Source organism: Schistocerca americana, chromosome 2 (assembly GCF_021461395.2).
Source record: "Schistocerca americana isolate TAMUIC-IGC-003095 chromosome 2, iqSchAmer2.1, whole genome shotgun sequence".
NCBI classification, from domain to species: domain Eukaryota; kingdom Metazoa; phylum Arthropoda; class Insecta; order Orthoptera; family Acrididae; genus Schistocerca; species Schistocerca americana.
In genome coordinates this window covers 760,744,976-760,771,884 of record NC_060120.1, presented here as the reverse complement: position 1 = coordinate 760,771,884, position 26,909 = coordinate 760,744,976, and the positions used below count along the sequence as shown (strand labels likewise).

General features: G+C 39.4%; 1 protein-coding gene and 1 pseudogene across 1 annotated transcript in view; both read left to right on the top strand.

Annotated features, from left to right (window-relative positions):
- The window catches only part of LOC124595342 (U7 snRNA-associated Sm-like protein LSm11), a 131,034-nt gene that overhangs the window by 38,140 nt on the left and 65,985 nt on the right, over positions 1 to 26,909 (top strand). The window lies entirely within an intron of this gene.
- Positions 7,658 to 7,775, top strand: LOC124596917 (annotated as a pseudogene).

Genomic DNA, 26,909 nt, shown 5'->3' with positions numbered 1-26,909 from the left:
TACTTTTCGTGCTTTTTTGTGTTGTGGTGACATTTGAGTTTTCGTCTGGCTTAACACTTAGTTTGACTCTAGATTGTACCTGTAACACCAACTCTCATACCCAGCAACAATTCTTTTAAGAAAATTTGGATTGTTCTGACTTCACCCTTCAAGTTGCAGCAAACATTGACACTTTGATCATCTGTGAGCAAGCGAGGAACAAATTTGCAGACACTTGTCTAATGTGCAGATATTCAGTTAAAATTTGCTGGACCATCCTCCATGCCACTTTTGTTTCCTCAGAATCTTGGTCAATGGTCCTTCGATGATCTTCATCAGTTGCACATTTGATTGTGGTAATGCTTTCATCATTTCTTCCTGTTGAAGGATGACCGGAGCAAGGCATATCTTCAATTGACATGTTGCCAGATTTGAAACAAGAAAACGACTCCTAGAACTTGTGATTCCCCCAAAGCATCAAATAAAAGGCCTGCCAAAGCATCCCAATAGTCTCGGCAGCAGCTTCCCAAACAGAAAACAAAATGTCACACAGACTCTGTGCTCTGTCTTGCTGGACATGGTATTAATTGCTGAGGGGTTGAAATGGGAATGTGAACAACAGAGCACCACAAACAAACCACTTAACTCCAGCTGATGCCAGCATAGTGAGTGACGTGGGAGACTCCAAACTAACACTATCTAGTGGCACAATGTGTAACTACAAAGTGTGCTTGTATGACAGTTAGATTGCAGTTATTTTTGGGTCCCTCCTCGTATTATTTTATTCAGATTATTTGTGCACTTCTGATGATGCATCTACATTTAAGATTGAATTATTGTAAAAAAGATTTGTAAATGGGATTGGTAATGTGATGGTAGATGCTTGGATTTTCTACTGTAGTTTAGTCTGAACGTATAAAAAGGAGGAAGCCTTCATGCTTGTTTGCTCTTGCTTGCACTTTTTTGTGATGATGGTTGTGAGATTTGGATATATTCTGCATGGTAGCTTGGTGGGGAGTTGGAAAAACCTGTAGTGATTAGCATTCTGATTTATACTCCAGTAGTTCAATGTAACTGCAATTTTTACTTGTTAAGCTGGTTCAGAGTTAATGATCTCACTCTGAGTCACTCACTGACTCAGGCTGTTTAGTGGGGTCTCTGTTTATTCCAGCACTGATCGACATTAAGAATCACTTCATTGTGTGACAGTCAGACTTGTATTTGTTGTATATAGTGCCAATCCAAACTTTGAACAATTTTGAGTTGTGAACACGTGCTGCATTTCTGCTTATTTTAGTAATGGTATGTAGTGAGTTTATTACTCACCATATTGGGGAACTGAGCTATTTAAATCTGCTTAACTTTACCGATGAGACTAATCACCAGTCTGCATTAACTGTGTGGCAAAGCAGAATAGACTGTTATTGTTGAACTGTAAAAATTAAAATTGGGGAATGATATTTAGATTACTGCACCTATATTCAATCTAACATTGTTTAATCTGATTCATGCATCAGGAACAATTTATTATCTTATTTAAGAAAAGTGCACTGGTACAGTTGACAGCATTGTCTAAGACAATGAACAGACACAGCTAAACAACTTTTATTTCAAAGTATTTAACTGTAGAAGACACAATTGGGGGCTCATCCAAGATTTAGTTTGCTAGGCAGCTAGACCCAAGTGTTAGGTTGAGTAGGTGCGGAAAGCCAGTTATTTGAGAAGGAGCCAAAAGTTCAATCCTTTTGCTGTGGATACGTGAATGTCATCAGCACAGCAGTAGTGAGGCAGTTTCCATTGCAGTGCAGTGCAGTCCATGCACAAGCAGCAACGTGCATCGCATAGCAGCAATGGCCACGCAACACACAAGGACACTATAAGATTCACTTTTTTCTTTGAAAAATTGCCTCAAAAGTTCAGATGTGTCTTATACTCGAAATTAATATAAAAATGTCCAGCGTTTGATTTAAAATTCGTGCCAGTCTTAAAAATAGCCATAATGTTCGATGCTGTTGGAAACCTATCCCTATCTGGTAAGATTAGATTCAGCTGGCAGCAGCAGTGCACTGAAGCAACAAACATGAGTTTTGTGGATTCACAAGCTTGCTAACACTGTCTCCCTCCCTAACCTGATATCACAAACTCAGAACACTATCTAACCTGTGATGTGCCATTTCAGTCTGTACTGCCAGTGAACTTGAATTGAAAGTGATTTGTGTTATCGGTAACAGTGCAGTATTTTTGTTACCAGTGGTAGCTGGTTTTGTAATGGAAAAAATAAAAGTTACTCATATTACACATGCTATGAATTGCAAGTAATAGCATATGCAGAAAAACATGGAAACAGAGCAGCAGAGGGACATTTTCACCCTCCACCAACAGAAAAAACCATTCCTAGTTGGTGGGCTGGTAAAGAAGAACTGATAAAAATGAGGAGGACTAAATATGCAGATATAGGACTGAATGAAAAATGGTCAAAACTAGATGATGACACACTGAAATGGACTCGAGGACACCGTCAAAATGGCATCAGAATTAATACAAAAATGATCAAATACACACTCGTAAGCTAGGTCTACAGTGGAACTTAACCAGACTTTAAGGGTGGAGTTGGTTGGTGCTACAGGTTTATGAAGCATCATGGATTTATCATGCAAACCAAAGCCAAAATATCTCTGAAAATGCCACAAGAGTAGCCTATGAAGAGAAAATATTATCTTTTCATTACTTTGTTATTCAACATAGAAAGAAAACCGATATGAAACCAAGCCAAATAGTGAATATGGATGGAATCCCTCTGACATTCGATGTGCCAAGTAACACAACCGTTGCCATGAAAGATGCTAAAACTGTACCTATAAAGACAAGTAGATATGAAAAAATCCACGACACTGTTGTCCTCTCATGTTGTGCTGATGGTAATCAACTTAATTCAATGATAAGTTACAAGTGCAAAACAATGCTAAAACCTTCTGAAATACCACCAGGTGTTATTGTTCACATGCGTGACAAGGGATGGATGGACGAGGCTAGTATGAAATTATGGATTAACAGAGTGTAGGAGAGAAGGAAAGGAGCTTAGTTGAAGAGTTCTCATCTTGCGCTAGATCAGCTTAGTAGTCATTTGAAAAATTCTGTGAAAGAGAAATTGAAACATGCAAATATAGAGCTTGCTTGTATGTCAGGAGGACTTACTTCACACTTGCAGCCTCTTGATGTCTCAATAAATAAATCATTTAAAGTGTATATGCGAGAGGAATGGAAAAAACGGATGATGGATGAAACCCAACATGAATTCACACTGAAGGGAGCTTTAAAAATGACTTGTAATTAAACAGGTGTGTCAATGATGAAGCAGTCATGGTCAAGGGTGAGAGAATACATTGTTGTTAGATATTTCAAAAAGTGCGACATAAGTAATGCTCTCGGTGGCACTAAAGACCATGTTATATATGAGGAGGACAACACTCATGAGCAAGAAGAGGAAGAAGAAAGTTCAGATGGCAATTTTCAGGGATTTTAAATATCGGTTCAGTTCTATTAGCTGAGAATTTTTTTTTGCGTGGCTTTGGAGTCTAATAATAAAAATGATAAAAATGTTATATTGTAAAGAAATTATTTAAAAGTTAAGGAGTGTCTTAACAGTCCATAAAATATGGTATCTAGTGAGTGTGAGTCCGATCAAATAGGAGGTGATATGGGAAGTCCAAATAAATCTTTGAGGGAAGAAAATGGATATATTAGAGGGTAAGGTGGACAAGCACTATGGAAGCATAGGGTTGGAACTGGCAGAAATGTGACAGTAAAATGGTCAACTTGATAATCAATTTGAGGTGGTAAATTGTCATTTTAATGGGATAGAAAAGGAAATAAGAAGGGAAAGTGAGATAAAAGGGATAGAAAGATAAAATTAGAGACTTAGAAAGCATTTCAGTGATCAGGATGTAAAAACCCAATCTATGTTAGAGGAGATTAAAACTCAGGTTGGTCTAGTGAAAAGAAGCTGGCAGACTGAATAACTGTGATGGAGAAGGAGTTTGGAGGATGGATGGATGCCGTGCAGATGGGATGTAAGAGCAGGGCAACAAAATGGAGTCTGCACATAAAGCAGAGACAGAGCATGGAGTTGAGTTAATACAGAGCCAGGCAGGGATTAGAACACAACTGCACGCCACTGTGACAGCACTTAAAGCAATTTCAGAGAGTGTAGATGAGTTAATACAGAGGTAGACAGGGATTACGACAGAACTGTATGCTGCTGTCACTTTGGAGGCAGAAATTAGGGAGAAAAAGACTGTTTCATTAAAACTATATTAAGTAATGTTGTAATGAAGTGGAGGGTGAGGAGTGGCTACATATTTATGGTGAACCCAAAGTTGAAATATTTCAGTTGTGAGGACAAATATCATGTCGAGGACTTTTTAGCTTCATACAAAGACAACTTCGTCAAGGGTATGACAGACTATGCTAAAATTAAGTTTATTAAGTGCCATCTTCTTGGAAGTGCACAGTCATGAGCAAACCAAAATGTGCCGTTGTTTTTTGATTACACCTTGTTTGAAAAACTTCTGTTAAACAAATGTTGAATGTAAGTAAATAATGGGTAAAGCGCCAAAAAATGATAATGTGAGTTATTGGTGAAATCCCATTGTAAACACCAAGGCCAGTGATGTATTTTTACCAATTAAAGTCAGCTGCTGAAAAATATGTGAATTCCAGCAACGACATATTTCAGAAGCACAGTGGATCAAACTGACTGCTTAAAGGCTAAGGGTAATGCAAGTTTGGTGAACTCTCAATGCAATTGAAGAGTTCAAGGAACGTTACAGCTTGAGGAGGAATGTGAAGCCGTCTAAACTTCAACAGATGCAGCTGGAGACACTACACTGTGAACCTAGAGTGCCTGAAGAAAGGAGAAGGGATTTAGGTAAAGAGATTCCATTTGAGAAAGAGCATAATAAGTGGTTTTACGAGAACTGTGTGAAATGAGTGAAAATGGGTATGATGGCACATGTATGGTTATTTATCTTAGTCATTGCATACAGAATGTCTCATTTTCTTCAAATTTTGTGTCATTTTGTTCTTAACATAGAATAAAAATACTTACTTGGCAAGAAACCTATATGGTTTTTGTGTTTACGTAGTGAGCCCCAAATTTTATATTGCTTTTGTATAAGTGCTGTACACATTTTGTTGATTATCTATAAATCAGTTTTTGGCACTTGACCCCCATTCACTTATGTTGTTGTTGTGGTCTTCAGTTCAGATACTGGTTTGCTGCAGCTCTCCATGCTGCTCTATTCTGTGCAAGCCTCTTCACCTCCAAATAACTACTGCAGCCTACATCCTTCTGAATCTGCTTAGTGTATTCATCTCTTGGTCTCCTTCTATGATTTTTACCCTCCACACTTCCCTCCAATACTAAATTGGTGATCCCTTGATGCCTCAGAATGTGTCCCACCAAATGATCCCTTCTTCTAGTCAAGTTGTGCCATAAATTCCCCTTCTCCCTGATTCTGTTCAATACCTCCTCATTAGTCATGTGATCTACCCATCTAATCTTCAGCATTCTTCTATAACACCACATTTCGAGAGCTTCTATTCTCTTCTTGTCTACACTGTTTATCATCCATGTTTCACTTCCATACATGATTACAGTCCATACAAATACTTTCAGAAAATACTCCCTGACACTTAAATTTATAGTCGATGTTAACAAATTTCTCTTCTTCAGAAATGCTTTCCTTGCCATTGCCAGTCTACATTTTATATTCTCTCTACTTCAATCATCATCAGTTATTTCACTCCCCTAATAGAAAAATTCCTTTACTGCTTTAAGTGCCTCATTTCCTCATCTAATACCCTCAGCATCACCTTATTTAATTCGACTATATTCCATTATACTTGTTTTGTTTTTGTTGATGTTAATCTTATACCCTCCTTTCAAGACACTGTCCATTCTGCTCAACTGCTCTTCCAGGTCCTTTGCTGTCTCTGACAGAATTACAATGTCGTCGGCAAACCTCAGACTTTTTATTTCTTCTCCATGGATTTTAATTCCTACACCAAATATTTCTTACTTATATGCCACATTATTACTGGGGTAGGAAAGCATCTGCAGTTGTAGAACACTTTCTTGAATGGGCATTACCATAGTAGTAATCATGAGAGTATGTGCGACTTTTGCCAGGCTGAACTGCAGAAGCTAGTGCATTTAGGTAAACTGTAGGGCACTCTTACAAAGATTTCTACTCTAGGAATGTGGAGGAGGTGAAGAATGACTTGCTAGTTGAAACAGAATTGAAGAAGGAATCAGTGGTGAAAATTCAGCCAGTAATAAGTGTTTCATTTAATAGTGGTGTATTTGATCACCTAGTCAACACAGGGAATGTCGTGTCATGTCTCTGAATCTTTCTTTAACCGTGTTAGTAGCAGTGATGTTGTAGTCTACCCTCCCTGTAACTAGTGTGAAAATGACAGTTGGGAGCTACAGTAGACCAGTTAAGAGCAAAGCAATGATGGGTAGTGTTATCTAAATACATGGATTTTTTGTAGTGTACAATAAAACATGTTGTTTGATTTGCTTTTAAGAGTGTTACTTCCACAAATTTATACATGTGTTGTTTGTAAGGTGTCAAAAAAGTGCCATGGATGCTGACTTTGCCAATGCCTAGAATACTACACTTTCATTTTTATGTAGTTTTGCTTACTACTGTATGGCTCTCTAATAGTGCAATGGTTTATTTTGGTGCTACTTCCCTTATTGTATTCACTGTGTGATAGATGAAGGTAAGTGAAGGTATTATAACACGACATACTGTAGAGAGCAGAAGTGCCTGATTTTGATCATTGGCATTGTTTGGTTTAGGTGCGCAGAGGCCAGTTGGCACTGTACTGATGGCTAGCAGAAGGGTTTTGGTGGCTCCACACAGCGAGCCTGGGAGCATGCAGAACTGTTGAGCTACACACGCTGTCCAAATGTGATGTTGTGCCTGCCCAGTAGTCCTCACAAAGAAAACTTTAGCACTGTACACGTTCACACATGTGAAGTGCAAACCGTATTATTGACAGTAAAACACAGTGTAACATCTTTAAGAGGAGAAAGAGATGATTCAATGGATATATAGATATCAGGTTTACCACAAGTTCTGGAAATCAGGGAATATCAAATGTGTCAGGGAAATCAAGGCAATATCAGGGAAATTTGGGAAAAATAAACTGGAAAAATCTCGTTTCTGCCTCAGTAGATGAAATGGTTTGTTTACTGAGATGTCATGCATTGTCGCAGACTGGGCACAGCTGAGTACGTGCACTGCTTCCCTACTCCATCATTCTTACTGCTTCTTCCCTTCCTACCATTCCCCTCAGCTTACAGTCAGTGTTGCCACCACTTCTTGCGGCTTGCCTAGCAGCTGCCAACGAGAGGCAGGGAGACGTGAGGAGTGGTTTGTTTGGATTTGATGCTCAGAGGCTGGAGATGGCTGTCATGTGTGCATGAGCTGTGTCTGAGTATGCTCTTGTTTTCTGACAAAAGCTAAAGCCAAAAATTTAGTTATGGAAGTGTGACTGTCTTTTCTACGTGTCTGTCTGCGACTCAGCAATCATCTTCATGATGAGTTGTTACCTATCCTCATTAGTACTGATTGTCAGAGTATTCACACAAGTTACCTGTTGGATGGCCAACGGCCTTGCCACAGTGGTAACATTGGTTCTCGTCAGATCACCGAAGTTAAGCGCTGTCGAGCTGGGCTAGCACTTGGGTGGGTGACCATCCGGTCTGCCGAGTGCTGTTGGCAAGCAGGGTGCACTCAGCACTTGTGAAGCAAACTGAGGAGTTACTTGATTGAGCTCCAGTCTCGGAAATTGACATACGACCGGGAGAGCGGTGTGGTGACCACATACCCCTCTACATCCGCTTCCAGTGACGCCTATGAGCTGAAGATGAGACAGCGGCCGATCGGTACCGTTGGCCCTTCACGGCCTGTTCGGGAGGAGTTTAGTTTTTTTTATCTGTTGCATGGGTGGGTCACCACGGTCTGATTTCATCAACATGATGTCTGTGACACGAGTGGACTTCCATGACAAGCCAAAGCCACAGGCCATTTCTGGGTGTGTGTAATGGATTGGGCCTGCCAGTCTGAAGCCCATTGTTTCCCACTAATGTGCAGGCTCTACTCGTCGGATCTAGTCTCACTGATCTGCCCACAGGCCAGGTCTGTTTGTGTGTGACATAATGAGTGCATTTTCATGGTTTATCCATGGACCCAGGACTACGGTGCTCCTCAGCGTGCCAGAAGGCATGGGTGATGGATTTCAGGAATTTCGACTGTCTCACCCCGAAGTACATTGTCCAGTGTGGCATTTTATAGTCATTTTATTTATTCTAGTGCATTTGGTACTTTGAAAGTAGTACATATATTAGAAAGTATTGAAAATAATAAGCAGAAGAAAATTGTGGCAGTCGCTGGCAGTTTGTACGCTATGTACTCATATGTTTTTCAATAGAAAAATAACACAATACATGTAAAATGAAATGATCATGTGGCACTGATGACCGGGAGGCCCCATCTGGGCACGTTCTTCCGCCTGGTTGCAAGTCTTTGATCAGGTGACACCACTTTGGGTGACATACGTGTAGGTTTTCATGAAATGATGAAGAGGACGACACAACACCCAGTCCACGAGCAGAGAAAAATCTCCAAGCCAGCCGGGAATCGAACCCGGGCCTCCTGCATGGTAGGCAAAAATGTTACCACTCAGCTAAACACGCAGACATACAATTCCGCTAAAATACGAGTAATAGATGTAACATAGTGAATAGTAACTGTTAACAATGAACATAGTAGAATGAACATTTTATTGCCAGTCACACAAGTGGTTTACACAACTCTTCTCTGCCTTATGCCCTTCTTTCAAGGGGTCCACTTTTTTTTTAAAGTTATTTCTGAAATAAATGAAGGAATTTTAAGTCTGTCTTGCAACTCCAAGGAAATGTGTATTTTTGTCATCAAATGTCTTTCGTTTTATTGAAATAAAATATCATCAGTGTTCTTAATGAAGCACACATACCATTTGGCTTGCTTTCTCCACCGAAAAAAAAGTTTATTTAAAAGATGTTGATGTTAGTACTTAAGATTTTTGCACATACATTTAGAAATACAGTAGTCCCTAAATTTTTTTGTCAACTTATGTCTTTATTCAACCTTGAGATCTCAAAATGTCTCAGGAAAAAATGCTAAAACTTGTTTAGAAATCAGGGAAATATCAGGGAATTTCACTTGGGGCAACCTTGGACATTCTCTGAAAGTGATGTGTATGGCTAGGTGTAGAGTGAAGTAAGTTTCTGTAACGGATTTTCAATAAGCAATGCATAAAATTGTAATTTTATATCCAAAAGAGATTGACCTGTCAGTCTGCAGTGCTCAATGATAGATGTCGATTGATCTATACAGGGTGTCCCAGAAGGAAGGGTCAATATTCAGAGGCCTGACAGGATGCTCAGTTGAAACAAAAAGACTTCCTATAGGCATACACCCTATTGTGAATGCTTTCCGAGGTGGAACACATTTAATGTTGCTAGGTCCAGTCGTTTTACAAGAATGGGTGATAGGACACAATCACTTGCATTTTTTGGAAAATTTGTTTGTTGAAAAACTTAGGACATTCCTTTGGTCACATGGCTTGCGATGTACTTCTAGCGTGGTGGAACCCCTCCACATTTTACCAGATATCTGAGAGAACAGCTCAACCACACTTACCCTAATTGCTGGATCGGTTCTGGTAGTACAATTAACTGGCCACCAAGATCAACAGACCATATGCCATTAGATTTTTGTTTATGTGGTTGAATGAAGTTTGAGGTGTACAAATGAAAGGTGAATATGTGAAATGAACTGCTTGGTCGCATAATGGATGCTGCTCCTTTCGTTAGGGAATGTGCGGAAGCACTCAGATAAGCAACACAGCACGTTCTCCCAAGAGTGCACAAATGCACTGAAGTTGACACTGATTTTTTGGGGACTAAACAACAGCCGTAATGTGATGTGTACAATAATGCTTAGAGATAAATTTGTTAAAAATACATATTTTGCAGTAGCTACTTTGTAAACCATATGTTGTAATATTTACTAAGTGCTATACATGTGTAAACCTGACAATGTATTGAATAATGTAGAAAATAAATAACAATGTACATTAAATCTCAGAAACCACATGGAATAGGGCATATGTCCATATGAGGTTTTCTGCTTCAAATGATCGTCCCTGTCAAATCCCTGAATATTGATCATTCCTCCTGGGACACCCTGCATAAATATACGTATACGTACAGATACATGTCCTGCATATGTAACTAACCAGTGAGAGGCAGTCTAATTAGACACTTAATTAGAGTCAGTTTAATTAATAAGCCAAAACAATTCACAATCAACATGACAGTAAATTTGGCAAATGTATGAAAGCCTCACCTACAACATTTAGGTTATAAGAATTGTGTGTTTCATTGTCAACTTTAATTGATTATTCAACATTTTGTGTAATTTTGGACATAATACAAATATGGTTAGATAGTTGTGAACTCTGATTGCAGCAGTGAAAGGAGCAGATCGTTTCTGTAAGGAAGAGGTGCCATCATGTGTGTGAAATAATTATACAAGGCACAGAGAGCAAAGACTGAAATTGATCGCTGCAACTAAAATATATATTTATTCTGCTTTTTTTTTTGTGGGCAAGGTACTTAATGTAGAGTAAAGTGTAATGTGTTATTTTATTCACTTTTCTGTGCACTTTTGATGACACATCTAGTTTTAAGATTGGATTATTGTGAAAAACTTGTAATTAAGCCTGGTGACAGCTCAGTTGCTAAGTGATGGAGATGCATGGCTTTTCCGTGGTAGGGTGGTCTGAACTTATAAAAAGATTGCAGCCTTCTTGCTTATTCACAATTGCTTGGGCAGAGTCGAAGAAACTATGCTGATCGGGGTGGTGATCGAGATACATGCTTTTGTGTTTATTTCAGCACTGATCGACATATAGAATCACTCTATTGTGTGACAATCAAACTTGTATATTTTGTGTATAGTGTCAATCCAAACACTGAACAATTTTGGGTTGTGGATGCATGTTGTTTATTGGTTATCTTAATTATACAGTGAGTTTAATACACAGTATGTTTGGGGCTCGAGCTATTTAAATCCACTTAACTCCAGTTATGAGATTAATCACCCACCTGCATTCAGCGTGTGACAAATCAGAATAAACTGTTATTATTCAACTTTAAAAATTGTATGTGGGGAACATTATTTAGGTTACTGCACTTATATTCGACCTAACATTGCTTAATCTGATTCATACATCAGGAATGATGTATTATTTTATTTAAGAAAAGCACACAGGTACAGTGAACAGAATCCCCTAAGACAAAGCAGAGACAGAGCCAAACAACTTTTATTTCAAAATATTTAACAATACAAGTTGCACAGTCAAAGTAAAATATTAAATTATGTGTAATAGGCACTGAAAAAGTACTTAGAGAATGGATGAGTTAAAAAAAAAAAAAGTGACAACTGACACACATCTGTCACATTATATCATTTGTCTTTCCTAAGAGTCATCAAGCACATTTTTTCTGGTGTTTTGGCAGTTATTGGTGACTTCGTTTTTCATTTGTCATTTTTGCATTGTGAAGTTGGAGTTAGCTCAAACAATTACTGCTCATTATATCGTTCATGGGACACCTACTGGCAACAGAAAGCATCAGTTTGTTTCCCATCACAAGCAAAATTATTTTTAAATCAGAGCCTTACATGCCCATTTGATGGATGCTCCGAAAGTAGTCTAGTTCAATATCTGCTTCATTTATTCATATTAAAAGGAACAGTAAAAGACGGAGAATAAATGGCAATCCAGCTACTACTCAGTACTGCTACATGTTTGGTGGTAGCAGTCATTGCAGACCAGAACAGTGCCATTGTTGCTGGAGTGTTGGTTATTATTCAGTTTTTAGTGTCCCTGCTAATATACAGGGTGTATCAAAAAGAATTATTCAATTTGGCATGTCTGTACTTCTGAAACTAATAAACATATACAGTGAATTTTGTTTTTTGATGAACGGGACACTCAAAAAGTTTTTTTTCCATAGGTGTTCAATATGCCCCCCCTTGGGATGCATGGCATATGTCAAATTGGTATTAAAATTGTTCCCACATTGCAGCGAGCATGTCTTGAGTTATAGTTTCCACAGCTGCTGTTATGCGATGTACCAGTTCAACCATTGTTGTTGGTAACAGAGGCACATAAACAGAGTCTTTTATAAACCACCACAAGAAATAATCTCATACAGTCAGGTCCAGTGACCTTGGAGGCCAGTAATGTAAGGCTGAATCATTTGGTCCAGTGCAACAGATTCATTGTTCAGTAATCCTTTGATTTAAAAATTCCTGCACTTCCAGATGCCAGTCTGGCGGTGCCCCATCCTGTTGGTAAATGAAGTTGTTTGAATCAGTCTCCAACTGTGGGAAAAGAAAATTCTGATGCATATCGAGATATGTGCTTCCTGTAACAGTGTTCTCGACAAAGAAAAATGGACTATACATCTTCTCACATGAAACTGCATAAAAGATATTAAATTTTGGAGAATCCCTCCCAAGATGTACAGCTTCATGTGGTTGTTCCGCACCCTGTATTCTGACATTGTGACACTTCACCTTTCCATTTAAATGGAGTATTGCCTCATCACTAAACACGAAGTGTGGAAGAAAACTGTCATCCTCCATCTTGCCAAGAACGAAATTACAGAACTCTACACGTCGTCGTGTATGACCTTCACAGAGAGTTTGCTGAAGCTGAGTTTTGTATGGATTCATGTGTAAACGCCAATGCAACATATGCCAGATGGACATGGGGACATGTTAACGTGTCAAGCTGCATGATGAATGGATTTCTGCAGACTCTTTGTGAAACTATGGTGGATGCATTCTATGTCTGTGTCAGACACTTAGGGATGGCCTGGCGATTTGCCTTTACACAAACAACGTGTTTCTCGGAAGTGTTCATACCACACCATGACTAGCACAAAAATAATGCTGAACAGTTTATGCTGATCCATACTATGCAATTTTTATTAGAACTGAAGTGGGCACACACTGCTGCTACCTAGCGGGAACCGTGTAAAACTTGAGAGTTTGCTCTTTCCAACAGTACATAGTTCACATACATATCTCAACTAATATAAAAGTTATGATTTTTTTTTAAGAAATTGATTGATTCTTTTTGATACACTCTGTATATTGGTAAAACACACATCACAATAGAGTAAACTGGGCTCTTTCTATTAAATGGGCACATAAAATTCTGCTTCAAAAATAATTTTATTTGTAACAGGAAGCAAACCTTCACTTTCCTTTGACACTGGGCACCGCATGAATGATATTATTAGTGGTGTTTATTTGGGCTGATTCCAGCTGGACATTGGAAACTTGAAACTGTAGAGATCTGCCAAAATGCCAGAGAATGTGCCTGACGACTCTTAGCAGAGACATCCTGTATATACGGTACACTTTTCATGAGAAGATCATAACACACTAGACACTAGTGCTTAACACTAAAGTCTCACCAATTTTCTAGGCTCATTTCGCTGATCAGTTCTTCAGACAGATGGCACGGCCTGGGGATGTCAAAAAAGCATGGCAGCATGGTTTGGTCCTAAAGCAATCTACAAGTTTGTGTGGTAGGAGAAGTGAAAAGTGTTGAGAAGTTAAGTGAACAATGCAATATTATTTTTCGTGTTATTAAGCTACTACCCAGCAAACTGAATACCTGGCCAGGGTAACAGCACTGTCATGTTTGTGTCCAAGAAAGAGCGTATGCTCCAGTATCATTACAAGTGGAGCACTGTCACATACTACATATCTATATGCCAATGCCCTGCATAACACAACAATTAAATGTTGAGCAGCACTATTGTTTGAAAATACTCCTGTACGCTTTGCAGCATTATTCACTGTGTAATGTTATGAATCCTTGTTTGCTCTGAATAAACAACTGTCTGCTTTAATTCTGATACTTAATTATATATGTATGCCTTTTTGGAAACTGTCAACTTGTTTAGTTTAGCATCTTTTAAAACAAACTACCAAACACACAACAATTTTATCAGAGTTTCTTCGTTGGTGTTTCAAGTCCAGTTCTGGGAGCCAAATGTGTGAATACACTTGTTAAAATAATCTGGTCTATTTTGCTAGGCTTCAATTTATTTCTTGCAGAAAACTGTTTCATCCCTATCCGCAGAGGATATATTCTAGCTTCTGTGGCTGTCTGATTCACACCCTCACTCATTATTGATTCAGTTATTAAAACATAAATACATTGAGTGTCAGCAGGCAACACATTGTTTTGCAGTTGTTTTTCAGTGATGCTCTAAGCTGTGTTGCTTTAATTTGTTCGTTATTTTCTCCTTTTGGAACTGAAGAGATGCAGTCTAAATGAATTTTCAGTCTTTGATATAGAGTCGATATGGTGACGTTCGAGTCAGTATAGCTCTCGTGGTCCAACCCCATAAATGTCATGTAAACTACTCAGTGTGTATCTTAGATGTACAAGATAATGCTTGATGAAAATGCACTCTTGTATGAGATGTCAGAAAAACTTGACCATTCTGCTATGTACAATAATGTGTTGGGAATGAAGGAAAATGACAAACAGCGAAGAAATGAGTATAGTACAATGTACAAACTCTGTCCACATGCCCTAACAGGCCCACCAGTACCAACTTACTGCTGCATCATCCTCTGCCATTGGAGTCATCAGATGCAGTGGGGTGTGGTGTCAACATACTGCTCTTTCAATAGTTAATTTTTATGACCTGGAGCCACTACTAAGTTGTCAAGTAGCTCCTCAATTGGCATATGAACCTGAATGCACCCCGTTCCAGTCCTCCTACCAAGGAAAATCTCTGGCAGTACCAGGAAATGAATCTGGGTTCTCCGCACGGAAGTCAGCCATACCAACCACTCAGCTCCGACTGTACATGGATAAGCCAAAAAGAAAAGACAGTCTTTATAACAACACTTTTTATTGAGATAATAAAGTTGCAAGCAATGTTATCTGTCTACAGAATCTCCCTCACTCTGTATGTTTGTTGTCCATCTCTTGAAAAGCTTCCTAATTCTATCCTGGACGAAGCTTTGTGGCACCATCTACATGCACTCTTGAACCGACTTGACAACCTCATCCTCTAGCAAAAACTGGGATTTATGCAGATGCTTCTTCTTCATTGGACCAAAAATGTGAAACTCACTTGTAGCTAGATCAATACTCTATGATGAGTGCCACAGAAACTCAGACTCCAGCTCTTAAATGCACTGGATTGTTTTCCCAGCTGTTTGTGAGGGTATTCTTTATGCTGCAAAAATTACACCTTTCCGAAGCTTCCATATTTTTCGTTTTTGTTTTCGCTTTCAGATCTCACAGTATCTGCTACTATTCACTGTTTGCCCTTTAGGATTGCAATTGATCAGGAGTGAAAATTCATATCTCAAAACAATGTCTAACCATGTTTCTTGCCAAAGCTTGCTCTTTGATCTTATTTGCTGTAGGTGAAGATGTAAATTTCTGCACTATACTCTGTAGTTTGTAGTGATTGTCCAGTTTCTCATCAGTGGTTACTGTGCAGCTGAGAAAATCTTCTCCTTCCACTTCAGAGTGCTTAATATGTGATTTAGATATTTCTAAGTGTTCCCACTGGTTAATGTTTGTCAGTTGATATGGTACCCAAAAGGCACAAATTTTTCAAAAGTGCAGAGATTCATTGACGTTTGCAAATACTGAGCTGTGACTGTTCAACTTGTTCACAGTATCGTAATTCTGACAGGATGATCATGGTTAATCATTTGCTCAGTTTTCTTGGTTTTGCTGTGTAGTTTTGAAATGGGTGGGCTTCTTGAACTCTCTTCATAGCAGAAAGATACATGGCCAGTCAATTTTTCATTCACTAGGACAGCTATCACCACTCTGCAGTTGCTTACAGTGAACAATCTCTGCTGCTTTAGTCACATCAAAGTGCAGAAAACATATAATTCCTTTCATTTCTGGCTTGGTGGTTCAAATCCCTATCTGGACATTCAGAGCTAGGCTTTCCGTAGTTTCCTTCAGTTAGTGTGAATACCTGCTATAGTGAATTTGAGTAGGACATGACTGAATTTCTACATCACCTTCTCTTTCCTTCCTTCCTTTTTGCTTACAGTTAGTCCAGTTTAAACTCATTAATATAATATACGTTTATTTTTAAATAGAAAAATAGGTTGAGCACATATTTACCACATTTATTGGTTCAATTCTGATGGATCTATTCATATATCTTAACAACAGTGTACAAGCTTGCAAAATGAGGTGGTGAGCCAGACAAGGATCGAATCTGTTTTGCAGATTAATGGTCATTAGTAAGGTAGGCTGGCCAGTGTAAGTGTGGTTTTTAGGCCATTTACCACTCCCACTTAGGCAAATGCTGAGCTGGTTCCCAGTCAGAACCCCAAAGATGTATACAAACAGTTATTGTGTTTTAACACACAGAACAAAGTTTACACGACTCACAGATAAATACTGTGTACAGCTCAGCTCCCTGAGGTTAGTTGATGACTGTAGCAGCAGAAATGGCGTCCTGCCAAAAATTTAAAGTAAAGTAAAATTGCCAAGTTTCAAACCATGAAAAACCACAAATCCTGTTCGACGAGATAAATACTCAGAAAAATAGAAAAAGTGGTTGAATTTGATGGTAAAAGTTGGAATGTGGTAGGGAGCTGGTCTTAAGTATAATGATACTGGGCCGCAAATTTATTAACATACTTATTAAAAAAACAAACCAATTTATTAAAACAAAGAAAATGAACCAAGATAATCTGAGCAGCTGCCCCCAGAATTAATTAAATTTCCAACAACACAACTGTTGGCAGATATTACATAACTTTCAAAAATGACTGAATGAAATTTAAAAACAATTTTTTTTTTGAGAACAACATTAATTGGAAAAAAAAGATAGATGCTTAGCACAGAGGTCTAATCAAATCACAAATCTATAAAATTAACCTGCATATTCCACATTACAAGTTTCAAAAGCATATTGAAGGTAGCTCACAGGTCATTAACATCAGCCATCCATTATAAAATGGCTGTTTGCAGATAATTAGAAGTAAGACCACTGATTCTAAGTAAGCAGAATAACATTAAATTCAAAATATGATACAAGCTGGAGTTGCAGAGCCAAGCAATTTCTCTTTTTTCATCTAACTGTGGATGGCGATAGCCACTAGACAGACAGACATTCTCAGCAAAGGTATTTATCGTACCAAGGCCTTATTAGTTGCACCCACAAGATAAAGAACAGATACATCAAGCTATCCTATAATATATGAACCACTGACTAACAAGTTGCATTTACAACACAAATACACACTGTAAATATCTTCGAAAAAAGCGAACATTGCGCATGAAGCACTGGTTCCGAACAAAATGACAGACTTAGTCAAACTACTCAAGCACCACTAGTTTTAGTCACACACATTCACAGAAACATAACTTGAGTGAGATCTACGATAATGATCGAAGCAGACGAAATGAATTAAAATTTGTGCTGCGGCCGGGACTCGAACTCGGGTCTTCTTGCTTGCTAGGCAGAAATGCTAACCATTACACCACTGCAGTATGATGGTCAACATTGTTCAAACAAATTTCGGGCTTGCAGCCAGTCGTCATTCAATACTTTGCACGATATTTCAACTGGGCACCTGACAGTCATCTTCAGGTGAGCCGTCGCAGACTGGCGAAAATGTCCTCCGTTCCACAATATATAGCGTACTGTAACTATTCTGCGCATGCTTCGAAAACTTGATAGATGAACCACACTGCCCACCGGCAGCACCCTCACTGGTGGAATAGCGGAACTCAGTTACCCTCTGCATTGCTGTTTGCCACGGCCGTCGGCGCACTCTGTCGTCTTTGATTAGAGCAAATGATGGGATTCCATGCACTGCCCAGCTGGTAGCCACTGTCACAGTTTAACAGATTTTCTGCCAGTCGTATTTCTATGGATTCTTTAATAATGGAGTCCTAGAAAGATGTTGCTGTGGACAAAATCATTGTTTTCTCATACTCCATTGAATGTCCAGTAGAAATACAATGTTCAGCAATAGCGGACTTGCTTGGCTGCAAAAGGCGGGTGTAACGTTGATGTTCAGTGCAGCGTTCTTTCACGGTGCGTGTGGTTTGTCCTATGTAAGCCTTACCACATTGGCACGTTATCTTGTAAATTCCGGCCTTTCGTAGTAACAGATTGTCCTTAACTGATCCCACAAGGTCCCCAGTCTTCGATGGTGGGCGGAAAACCAATTTTACCTGAAATTTTCCGAGGATTCTTACTATTTTAAACGAAGTGCCGCCAACAAAAGGAAGATAAGCTAAAGATTGTTCCGGTATGTTCTCCTCTTTATTCACTTCCTGCTCCTTGGTTTTAACTGTTAGTGCCCTGTTAATCTGCTGGATGGAATACCCATTTTCACTGAATACTGTCTTTAGATGGTCGAGTTCTTGAGGTAAGCTATCTAGATCCGAGGCAGTATGAGCTCTATGAACAAGTGTTTTAAGCAAACTCATGGTTTGCAATGGGTGATGGCAACTCGATGCTTGCAGGTATAAATCAGTATGAGTGGGTTTCCAGTAAACTGAATGCCCTAGAGAACAATCATTCTTCCTTCAAACTAGGACATCCAAGAAAGGCAAACAACCGTCTTTCTCTATTTCCATGGTGAGCCGGATGTTGCTATGAATGGAGTTAAGGTGATGAAGAAACTCCATTAATTTATCTTCTCCATGAGGCCGCACTATGAAAGTGTCATCCACGTACCTCCAAAAAACTGTTGGTTTCAGGGCAGCTGATTCAAGCGCTCTCGCCTCAAAATCCTCCATAAAAAGGTTTGCCACCAAAGGAGACAGGGGGCTACACATGGCGACACCGTCAGTCTGTTCAAAAAATTTTTGATTAAACATAAAATAAGTTGAGGAAAGAGCATGCCTGAACGAAGCAGTGATATCAATAGGAAACATGTTACCGATCAGTGTCAAAGAAACTGCAAGAGGCACTTTTGTAAAAAGTGAGACCACATCAAAACTTACTAGAAGGTCTACACTGCTAAGATGAAGAGCCCTCAGTCTATCGATAAAATCAGCTGAGTTTCGTATGTAATGTGAGCACTTGCCCACAAAAGGTCTTAGTAAGGAAGCGAGATGTTTAGCTAAATCATATGTAGGATCTCCAGTGTTGCTCACTATTGGTCGCAGAGGAAGACCCTCTTTATGAACCTTTGGAAGGCCATACAGTCTTGGAGGTACACAACCATGTAGTTTTAACCTCTTGATGGGCTCTTGCTGTAACGATGAGGAATTTAATAGTGCTGAAGTTTTCCATTGTACACATCCTGTAGGATCGTAATCAATCCTCTTATAGGTAACAAAGCAGTTGCATTACATTTGTCAGCTTTCAATACCACTACGTCAGGGTCCTCTCTCAGATTTCATAACCTTTCTGCAGAGGTTAAATTACTGCGTTGAGTAGGAGCCTTCAACAGAGCACGGCAAGTTTCCCTTCTTATTTCATTTGCAGCATCCAAAGGAAGATTTCGTACAGCTTCTTCAACACCACACAAAAAACTTATTAATGGCGGTGCTATAGGTGTAGGTCAACATTGCTGCACGAAGTACCTAAGCTGAATGCCTTCCCCAACACAGACTTCAATTCATTTTTCCCTTACATATTGTCACTACTGCCAGGGTTCTCTGATATTGGCAAGCACCCCAGCATTGGACATAATGGGACATCCTTGTACCATTTGGTGATCTTATAGAGCTTATAATTAAATGTTTCCCTGAGACATTTAAGTCTCTTTATTATCTACGATAATGATCGAAGCAGACAAAGTGAATTAAAATTTGTGCTGCAGCTGGGACTCGAACCTGGGTCTTCTTGTTTGCTAGGTAGGAATGCTTCATTCTAGGATCCATTATTTTACACAGCTCCAAGATGTCTTGAATGTAGTATGCTGTAGTTTTTTGTGGACGCTATGACCTGCAATTTAATTTATCTTCAGCCTTGCACTTTTGTCGTTCTGTGTCGCCGAAATACTTGCGCAGTTCTGCCTGTAATATTTCCCAGCTTGTGAACTTCTCCTCTTTGTTCTCATACCATTGCTTAGCAGTGCCCTCCAGATAGAAAAATAAGTTAGTCAAACACACGGTGTCATCACATTTGTTAAATTTGGCTATACACTCATATACCTTCAGCCACTTGTTTGGATCTTGGCCATCATCACCAGAAAACCCAGAAGGATGTCTCATGTGGCAGCACACAGTTGCTGTAATCATAATATCCTCTTCTTCTTCTGTCTCTGATAGATTGCGATCTGTTGAATATGGCTCGAACTCGGGTTTCTCGCCACGTAAATGGTGGCTCTGTCTTGGCCTGGGTTGTCGATAATGTGCGCTATCACATGTTCCAATAACCAGTGCCTCCACCAGAATAATGTCACATAGAAGAAGGTGTAATTAGATGAATGACAAACACTAACTTCACTTAACGAAGGTTTATTCAGCACTTGCACATACAAGAGCGCGGAGCGAACTGCCTCTGGCCAGAACACATACAGTATATATACAGCTACAGAACATTCCAGTACAATGATTCTTGACATTTATGGATACTTGTAGAATGTACTTGAACCGAATATAGAAATAAAAAATGTACAGTCCAGGTGAGTTTTGAACTCACGGCCCTCCATGCAACAGTTTAGTATCATTACCACTATACCATCGTGCTACTCAGCTTCTGTTGTGACAATATTAAAACTCTGTAAGATTACATTTGTGTGCCACATTCGTTTCACTTCCAGACTTTTCCTAAAGCTGGCAATGGCTGTTGCTTATCTGTTTTCCCACATCTTTCCTTCCAGATAAACAGGAGAGTCTCTGCTGAGTTTGAAAAGTTAGATGAGGATAATGACAGATGGAAGCTGTAGGTGTGAGCTGGATAGCTCAGTTGGTAACAGTTGCATACAGCATGCACATTTCCAGATTTGTATCCTGGTACAGCACCAACATTTCATCAGAAAGTTTATTTTTTGATTGATTTTATTAAGCAACATTATAATGAATGACAGAAATCCAAAATGGAGTCCCTTTCTGGCTCACTTTCGGGCCGTGCAGGCATGTGTTGATAGCAATGGTTCCCGCTCACTATTAGCCGTGCTGGCTGCAATAGCTTCTCAGGCAGTTTGTTGCCTGCAGTGGGCAGGTCTGTGGGCCAGCATTTTTAAGCACTGTCACAATCAGGAAGTGCTCTCAAAGTAATGGACAGTTGAGCAGTGTGAACACTTGAGTGGACACTGTGACATTGTGTTTTTGGTCACTGCGGATCCTGTGGGATTGAGTTTTAGGCTTGAAGACTTCTCATTGAAAAAGTTCTCTCTGCACGATGCACAGAACCCGATTTGATCTCGGCATTTGAATTTGCAAGAAGCTTGTGTCCACTGTGGTGCAAGGCTGAGTTCCTGTCTGTCAGTTTCAAGAATTGGGTGTACGGGCGTTTGGTGAATAGCATCCAGTGGTTCCAGATGCTTAGCAAACTCACCGTAACACCTATTTCATGGCAATCTTTGGTCAAGCAGTTAACTTATGCTTTGAGCTGCAAGAAATTATGGTGAGCATCCGATTACCAAGTGATGACTATGTTGTGTCACACAGAGACTATTCTAACTCACCATCCCGGTTATCCATTGTGACATGTAAACATCTCCATTCTCAAATACTTTAAACAATCTCACTCAAATAGATCTTATAATTAAATGTTTCCCTGAGACATTTAAGTCTCTTTTTATTATCTACGATAATGATCGAAGCACACGAAATGAATTAAAATTTGTGCTGCGGCCGGGACTCTTACTTTCTAGGTAGAAATGCTAACCATTACCCCACCACAGTATGATCGACATTGCTGCACAAAGTACCTAAGCTGAGTGCCCTCCCCAACACAAACTTCAATTCATTTTTCCCTCTCATATTGTCACTACTGCCAGGGGTCTCCGATATTGGCAATCACCCCAGCATTCATTTCGTCTGCTTTGATCATTATCATAGATAATAAAAAGAGTGTTGCTGAGAACATGTATCAGGCCCTACTCCTGAAGGAGGTTCCGACAGCAGACGACTTCATAAAATGGTGCCAGTATATCAAGACAATGCATCAAAAACGAATTTCATGCAAGAAGTTTGAACGGCTTCCAAACATCGTATCGATGTCTGTGATGGAGGAAGCAACAGATTTCACAAGTGTAATTCATCATATAGTGAGAGAGGAAGTTCAGAAAGCACTTGGATTGCAAGGCGAGCAAAAAACCGAGACACTTCAAGAGGTCATAAGGGAGGAAGTGGAACCCACATTGAAGCCAATCTCTCATCTTTCATTTCCCTTTAAAATGGTGAAAAACTTGAGACTCAGGCGGAGTTACCTTCCTACAATGCTGCATGAGGAACCTGTTTGGGCACCAAGGAAGACTGACGTCTGGAGGACCCAGGATAACCAACCAGTGTGTTTCCACTGTGGACGACCAGGACATGTGGTGCACTGTAGTCAAGAAAGGTGGCGGATATTTGGTGATGCCCGCACCAGAAGACAGCAGACCGATCTTAGCTGACGCCAACTCCGGGACGATGAAGATGAACAAGAAGATGTGGGTGCAGGACGACGTAGGTCACCATTGCCGCAAGCTAGCCGCTGGAGAGGACACTCCCCAAAAGGCCGATCGAGGTCTCCATCGCCATTTAGGAGCTCCAGCCCATCACCTAGCCACTGCAACATGGAAAACTAAAGGGTGCGACCTTTCCTTGGAGGTGAGGCTGCTGAAGAGAAAAATCTTCCGCCGTTGATCACTACAAAAATGATAGGAAACTACATCGATATCCTCATGGATGGCCGACCAGCCCAAGCCCTTGTGGACTCTGAAGCATCATATTCAGTCATTTCGGAGAAGTACCATCGCCAGTCACAGAAAACCGTATTCGTTGACAGCGAAACATCTCTGCTGAAGGTGGCTAATGGGAAATATATAAAACCTACAGGAAGATGTACCATTCGTGTGGGTATAAGTGGCCATACACAGGCCTTAGAATTCATCGTCTTCCGAGAGTGTAGTCATGGCATTATGGGACTGTTTGAAAGCTTCTCAGGCAATTATAGATTGTGATCACTTGAAGATTATGCTAGATGAGGTGAGATACTGTGGACAGGAAGATGCGCATCCGAGACTATGTGTGCTGGATGAAGTGATCATTCCTGCGGTCAGCTGTAGAAAGGTACCTTTCATGTGTCATGCCATGCATCAGCCCATGGATCTTGTAGTGGAATGTAAGAGAAGCATACCACTGAAGAATAGCTTGGTCATGCCAGCCTCTGTCATCTCGTTTAAGAACGGATTCGTTGAATTGTGTCGCCAAGAACCACAGATCCTTCCAAGACGCATGTGCGTAGCAAATGCTGAGCCGTTAATTGAAGAACACCTGAGCGTCATAGAAACCTCCCATGCTGAGTCTGTGGGCGAAATTAGCGCTACCACTATGAGACAAGATCTTCTAGGTTGGTCTCACCAGACATCACTAAGGAACAACAGAAGAAGCTACTTGCCATTCTTCAAGAGTTCTCTGAATGCTTCAATCCACAGGTCAAGAGCAAATTCGACAAATCAATGGTGAAGCTCTGGATCAGCACTGGAGACCATCAACCAATAATACAGAGAGCTTTGCCAGCAACGGAATGTCGAATAATTCGCAATGAGGTAGAGAAAATGATGAAGAATGACATCAATCAGATTTTGCAGAGCCCATGGTCGTCACAAGTGGTCCTAGTCAGGAAAAAGGATGGCAATTGGTGGTTTTTTGTTGATTACAGGAAGCTTAATAGGATAACTAAAAAGGACGTTTACCCTCTTCCACAAATTGATGATACACTAGATTGTCTGAAGGGGGCTAAGTTTTTCTCAGCCATGAACATGTACTCGGGATACTGGCAAATCGAAGTAGATGAGGCTGATCGTGAGAAAACCTCATTCATCATTTTAATTTCTATATTTGTTTCGAGTACATTCTAGAAGTATCCACAAATGTCAAGAATCTTTGTGCTGGAATGTTCTGTAGCTGTATATATACTGTATTTGTTATGGCTGGAGGCAGTTTGTTCTGCACTCTTGTATGTGCAAGTGCTGAATAAACCTTTTTTAAGTGAAGTTAGTGTTCGTCATTCATCTAATTACACCTTCTTCTACGTGACATTATTACATTGATTGTGAGCATCTAGTTTCACAGGTGTCTACTTCAAATGGTTCAAACGGCTCTGAGCACTATGGGACTTAACATCTGAGGTCATCAGTCCACTAGACTTAGAAGTACTTAAACCTACCGTAACTAACCTAAGGACATCACACACATCCATGCCCAAGGCAGGATTCGAACCTGCGACTGTAGCAGCAGCACGGTTCTGGACTGAAGTGCCTAGAACCGCTCGGCCACAGCAGCTGGTAGGTATCTACTACTCTTGAATGTAACATTCAGTTATTGTTTAGGATTAAAGTTGCAAATAAAAAGAAAATATCTGTACCTACACATAGATTTATGTAATCCAAAGTGAGGCAGGCAAAAGGGAATATATGAGTCTAAAAATGAGACTACCAGAAAGTGCAAAATGGCAAAGCAGGCATGGCTAGAGGAGAAATACACAGCTGTAGAAGCATGTGGGAAAGCTAGGTACTGTGTATAGGAAAATTAAAGAAGTCTTTGGAGATTAAAGAAGCACATGTATGAATACTAAGAGTTCTTATGGAAATCCAGTACTAAGCAGGAAGTATAAGCTGAAAGGTGGAAGGAATATAAATTATGGTTGCAAAATACTGACATAAATTATTATAGAAGAATGGAGAAACCTGTAGAAACTGACCTTCGGTAGAGATCTACTTAGTTTCTAGAGAAACATAAAAACACATACTGATGTTATGACTTGTCTTAGAAGATAGAGTGAAGAAAGGCAAATTTGCTGACTTGCTTTTGACAATGTTGACTGGAAAGCACTCTTCAGAATTCTGAAGTGGCTGGGATAAAACAAAGAGAATGAAAGGTTATTCACAATTTCTACAGAAACCAGACTGCAGTTACAAGTAACCAAGGAGAAATAAAAAGCTTGAGATTGGCCCCTGACCGAATGTCAGAGAAGGCAAAGGAACTGAAAGAACATTTGAACACAATGGATAGTATCTTGGAAAGCAGTTACATGTTAAATATCAAGAAAAGTAAAACAAGGATAATTGAATGTAATCAAATTAAATGAGGTAGTGGGAAGGAAATTAGATTAAGAAATGAGAGACTAAAAATAGTAGATGAATTTTATTACTTGGGTAGAAAAATAAATGATGACGGCTAAAGTAGACAGGACATAAAACACAAACTAACAATATCACAAAAAGCAATTCTGAAAAGGAGAATTTGTTAACATCAAATATAAACTTAGTTGTTAGAAAGTCTTCTCTGGAGGCATTTGTCTGGAGTATAGCCGTGTATGGAAATCAATCATGGGCAGTGAACAGTTCTGACAAGGAGAAAGCCAGGGGCTTTTGAAATGTAGTGCTGTAGAAGTATGCTGATGAATGTATGGGTCGATTGGATAACTAATAAAGAGACACTAAATCAAATTGAGGAGGAAAGAGTTTTATGCTACATTTTGGCTATAAGTAGGCTTGAGTTGGTAGGACACATTTGAGACATTGTGGAAATGGCCAGTTCGGGAATGAAGGGAGGTGAGGGGGTGAGGGTGGAGGTAAACATTGTAAAGAGAGATCCCAAGGCTTGATTACAGTGAGCAATTTCAAAAGGATGAATATTGGAGTAGTTAGGCAAAGATGAAGAGGTTTGCGTAGGATAGACTAATATTGAGAGTTACATCAAATCGATCTTTGGACTGTAAGACGACAACAACAATGAAAGTGCAAAACATTGCACTATGTGTAGCAAATATGACACAGCAACAGTGATTTTTAGAATTTGCTAATTTTAAGAAGAAATTGAATTTTTACTTTCCCCATTTTCAGTTACTTGTATTTTATCTTAATTCATTAAGTTTCTAAAACACAAAATTATGTACCTCCACATATCAAATATAAATGGACTTGACATATCAAATTCAGGTGTTCTGTTGTTTCTACAAATAAATTTATTTTTCTAGTATTACATAGGCGATTTTAGCTATGCGGACATTAGTATATAGTCTAAGACACTTTTTTGTGCCCATATAATTAAAATCATGAATGTTGTAAATACTGTCTGTAAAAGTCTGTATTGTATTTTCTGGCTCTCTTGTACTACTTGAGGAGTATGATGAAATATGCAGATTCCTGTTCACTTATACACTTTTGGCAAATTTAACTTTTTTCAAACTTAATAAATTTGTCAGTACAGTGATAATATTGATGTGGCTTGTCAAAACTGGAAGATACAGAAAATTTGGTATGTTGTAATAAACTCTTGTGACGGTTTGCCTACTTTATTTCTTCGTTGATTGTCCTCGGTGTCGACATACTTCGTTGTGATACTGGCTGAAAAAATAGGGGGTGGAAGTGCAGTACTGTCTACTGTAAATGATGTAGCCGACAGATGCACAGTTGCATTTCACAGTAGTTTACTTTCACAGTTCACAACCTCTCAATAATACACAGTTATATATGGCCAGTGCACTATTGTTTTAACTTTCTATAAGCCTCATTAATAGAGTGCAGGCAAACCTCCACGCACTGCTACAATAGTGTACTATTGAACATCTATGAGCATTAAAACCCCAACCACAAAGTTCACACTTC